The sequence below is a fragment of the Salvia hispanica genome, chromosome 6 (assembly GCF_023119035.1).
Source record: "Salvia hispanica cultivar TCC Black 2014 chromosome 6, UniMelb_Shisp_WGS_1.0, whole genome shotgun sequence".
Classification (NCBI taxonomy): Eukaryota; Viridiplantae; Streptophyta; class Magnoliopsida; order Lamiales; family Lamiaceae; genus Salvia; species Salvia hispanica.
Window position 1 is genome coordinate 20,482,432 of NC_062970.1, and position 5,251 is coordinate 20,487,682.

Consider the following 5,251-nt stretch of genomic DNA (forward strand, 5'->3'; position numbering starts at 1 on the left):
GATCTCACCAAAGTACAAGGACTCGAATAATGGAGGACAGAAAAACTGCTCACAGAGGGAGCTGAAGGACGAAAATTTCGTCCTCTCCTACACACTGAAGGGATATTCTCCTATTTATATTAATTCACATATTGGGCCCAGTCAGGGTTCTATGGAAGGCTTTGGATATGGGTTCCCCCAATTATCTTTTCTCTAATTAAATTGAACCCACAATTTAATACAAGCTTGTATTGGAATATTACGAACAACCATAACAGAAGTAATATTGCACTCCCCATCCAAATTCAAGATTACAAGTAATTCGTGTTTCCAATATTTATTATTATTTATTTCTCGCGATTAAGATAGAAACGTTCATTAATTAATTAGTGTCGGCTATGAACTTAATTAATTAACATATTTACTCCAAGAGTGGACTCAACAAGAAACACTTATTTATTATTCATAGAGTAATCAAACTCCAACTAGCTAGGTTCCGAATAATAAAGACCTCGTTTCGAGCTCCTCTTGTGAACGTTATCAAATGAGACTCAGCTCGCACACGATTCAATATAATAGCAATCCTAGCACCACTAGATATTAATCTACTCTACCCAATATGCCAGGATTCTTGGGTTATGGAAAACCCGCACCTATTGGCAAGTCAAAGTAGTGCTCAATCAATACCGTATGCTCGATGCTAACGTACATTGATTAAGAAACAAATTATCAAAACCTCATCTTTCAGTAGATAGCATAAAGACTCGTCTTGCTGTTAGATCCAATTCAATGCTATACCACACCAACGTCATCTTATTTCATTAAGGCTTAGAAATAATCAGACTGACATTGCAACCTTGCACGATAGGTAGTCTAGGCCCATCTAGGTTGTGAAATTCTTATTTTCTTTATTTAGACTTAGACTTTTTTACGTTGATTACACATTTAAATATGCAATAAACATACATTAAATGTAAAACATAACAACATTACGACAAAAATAATCTGTTGCATTAATTGGAAAATAAACTATAGAGTTTTGCAGTATCCAATCACTCGAAATGTGATTTCTAGTATACAAACTCTAAATATCTCCTACTTATACTAAAAACACTTTCGAGTATACAAAAAAATGTGCACTACGTCTAATTTCTCCCACTTATACCGAAAGCGAGTTGAGGTCCTGAATGAGTCGAACCCTCATCCCTTCGACATGTCGCTCGAACGGTTTGACCGTCAAAGTCTTAGTAAAGGGATCTGCAAGGTTGTTCTCTTACGCAATCTTGACTACTTGAATGTAAAAGATAACAACATTACGACAAAAATAATCTGTTGCATTAATTGGAAAATAAACTATAGAGTTTTGCAGTATCCAATCACTCGAAATGTGATTTCTAGTATACAAACTCTAAATATCTCCTACTTATACTAAAAACACTTTCGAGTATACAAAAAAATGTGCACTACGTCTAATTTCTCCCACTTATACCGAAAGCGAGTTGAGGTCCTGAATGAGTCGAACCCTCATCCCTTCGACATGTCGCTCGAACGGTTTGACCGTCAAAGTCTTAGTAAAGGGATCTGCAAGGTTGTTCTCTTACGCAATCTTGACTACTTGAATGTAAAAGATAACAACATTACGACAAAAATAATCTGTTGCATTAATTGGAAAATAAACTATAGAGTTTTGCAATATCCAATCACTCGAAATGTGATTTCTAGTATACAAACTCTAACATAGGCTAAGCTCAAAAGTCAAAGGTTTATTGTAGCTCCAACAAAACGCAATATTTCTCAATATTCCAAATCAAAGAAATAAGTTCAAACCAACCAAAGATAATAAGTTTCAAAAATAATCTGTTGCATTAATTGCAATATTTCCCAATATCTCCCTGTTTGCTAACTCTGTTTGCCCATTCGCCTGAGGATGGTAGGGCGAAGTAACTCTATGCTTGACTCCGTCCAACACGCTGTCCAACCATCTATTGTTGAAGTGAGATCCTCCATCACTAATAAGAGCGTGGGGTGTACCTGTTGGGGATAATCGCAGCGGAAAATGCAAATTAAATAAATCCACATAAGAATCTATTTAGGTGATTATGTGGGTCGATTCAATTTCATGCTTGAACATGTAGATACATATTATTGCGCAATTAATCACATAGTTTAAATTAAATTATGATGTTGAATACTTACAACAATGATTCTCCAAAGAATCGAAGTGGCTTGCTACTTCTCCACGTGTAGATCTTGAAGCTTGATTGTGAATGCAAGACCAAAGATCTTCTAGCCTATGACCCTTAACTCTATAGATCTAAATTCCTTGTGGGAGGAATCTCTTAGAAATTATAAGGAACTTGAAGGAGAAGACAAGAAAAACCAATTGCACACACTATGCAAATTTCGAAATCTCCTATTAGTGAGGAGCTCGAAAATTGCAAGCTTGGAGGCTAGGTTTAGGTTTTGTGTAATGTGTATTGTCTCCTCTCCTTACATCCTTATTTATAGAGTTTATGATGGGCTAGGTTAGGGATCTATGGGGCTTGGATTGGGCCTCCCCAATTGGACCTTCTTTACTAATTAAATTATAACCCATAATTCAATATAAGGCTAATGGAATATTTCTTGTGCCACTATCGAAGAAATACTGACCGCCCATCCAATCCATGATTACAAGCAATCCGGGTTAACCTCTTTAATATATTATTTCCCGTGTCTAAGACTTTCTATATCCATTAATTAATTTGTAGTCTGCTATAGACTTTAAATTAATTAATATCTTTTTATTTCCAAGAGTTTGTCTAGTACGAGATGTATATCAAAATATACTTTTCCTTTTCTATTTATTCTTGGATTAAATCCAAACCGGCCGGGTTTCCGAATAATAGAACTTCTCTCGAACACCTCTTGGGGATATAGTCAAACCACGCAGGCACACGATTCAATGTAATAATAAAACTGACACCATACTAGTTATTAATTACTACTACCCAAGATATCAGGAATATTGGGTTACGAAAAACCCGCACCTATTGATAAGTCAAAGCAGCGTATGATTAAATAACGTGTGTCCTATATTATTACAAAGATTAGGAAATATTAAATCTCCAAGACATCGTCTTACAGTAGATAGCAACAAAGACGTGTCTATACTTTAGATCCATTCAATGCTATACCACACCAGTGTCACTAGTCATTCTCAAGGTAAAGACGACTTTCGGATGGACACTGCAACCTTTCACGATAGGTAGCCAAAGCCTATCTAGGTTGTGAAAAAGTTTTACTTCTACAAGGTACCGGTTGGGCCACCTACTGTGATGACCTGTTCCACGACCCAACCTTCAATGTAGAAGACTTAGACTGATTTTACTTTCCGGCGCTTTAATTATATAATTTAATATATAATTAAATACGGTCAATACCCATTAAAGTAAAATACACAGTATGAAGAAAACATTTATTATTCTCATTAAATGAAGAGTGTTTACAATATACAAGCAATTTATCAAATTCAAAATAAACTCGAAAAATGCTTTTTAGTATATATGTTCCAACAATCTCCCACTTATACTCAAAACATGCTTTCGAGTATACTACTGTCAATTTTCTTCAATTTCTCCCACTTATAGAGAAAGCAGGTCTGAGTCTTTAATGCACTTAACACCTATGCCTTTCATATGACGATTAAACGTCCCGCCCGATAGGGCTTTCGTGAAAGGATCACCAAGATTGTTTTCTATTGCAATTTTGACTACGTATATGTCTCATCTCTGTACAATCTCCCGAATGATATGATACTTCCTCTCTATGTGTTTGTTTAGCTTTATCAGGTCGTGTTTCCCTTGAGTTAGACGCAAGGCTAGAGTAATCATAACAAAATATAATACTCATTTGCATACTCGGAATCACGGTCAGAGCTAATAGGAAATTACCGAGTTGAATAACTACCTTAGCAGTTTCTGATGAAACCACACTTGTAATTTTCATGATAGAGTCTATGATGTAATCACACTCCTTCATAACTCAGTTTTCAACTCCTTACGGAACACATAGTCAGAGGATGACTTGCTCGATCATCGATCAATTATTAAAATCTAATCGATGTAACCTAAAGGACATAACATGGATGACTGGTAAACTAGAGCATACCGATTAGTCTTCTTCAAGTACTATAGTATGATCTTTACCGAATCCAATGTCCTTGGCCATGGTTAACATGATATCAAACTTCTATGCCAACGGCAAAGCTAATATCTTACTTAATACACATCATAGCATACATGAGACTTCCACTTGTGGAACTTGTCTCATTCTTCTTGATCTCATTCAGTGTCGAAAAACACTTGACTAGAGACAAGATAATTCCATCTAGAGAAAAACTTTTCTTTGGAATTTTCAATGCAAAAGAGTCTAAGTATTGTATAGATGTAGGATTTTGTTAAAATAACATAACATTCTTTTCTAGCAATCTAAGGACTTAGATGCTTAGAATGTAACTAGTTTATCTCAAATCCTTCATCGTTAAACTGGGTAGACGACCAGTTTCCTACGCTAGATAACCCTCTTAGTTGTTTGTCAACTTTTATAGATGTCATCATCGTAGAGTACCAAAAAAAATACCAAATATAGTGCTCTTTCAACTTTCTTGTACTTGTGGCTATGTTAAGGGCCCTTGTCAAAATCAAAAGATTTGACAATGATGATGAAACACATGTTCTATGATTTAGATCCTTTCCTAAGACCACAAATGATCTACATAAGCTTCCAAATCACGTGTTTCTTGCCCTTCATTACATAACCATTAAGATGTTCTATGCAGATGATTTCCTCAAGACTTCTACCAAAGAGAACTGTCTTGACAATCATAATACATACATCCTAATTTATGTAGGCTATAATAGACAATATGATACAGATTGACTTAGGCAGAATGGCAGGCGAGAAGATGATTCTCTCTGGGCACAAAACCCATTAGCCATTATTCTAGCCTTTTAAGATCCATGTTTACACTTGTCGATCCACTAGCTCCCACTGGCTTAAATAGCCCATGGGTAGTATCGCAAGTCTTGCAAACATTCTTGTCTATTTAAGATTGTTATTCAGAATCTATCATCAAGAATGATCAACTGATGAGTCAATCCTTGTAGTTACAGGGATTAGGTTCAAGTTGATCTAAGACTGAGTCTAAAGACTCTCTTAGGCCCATGAACTTATAATGTTCGCAAACGCTCCCACTACGATATGACTCTTACAATCATAAGTACAAACATTG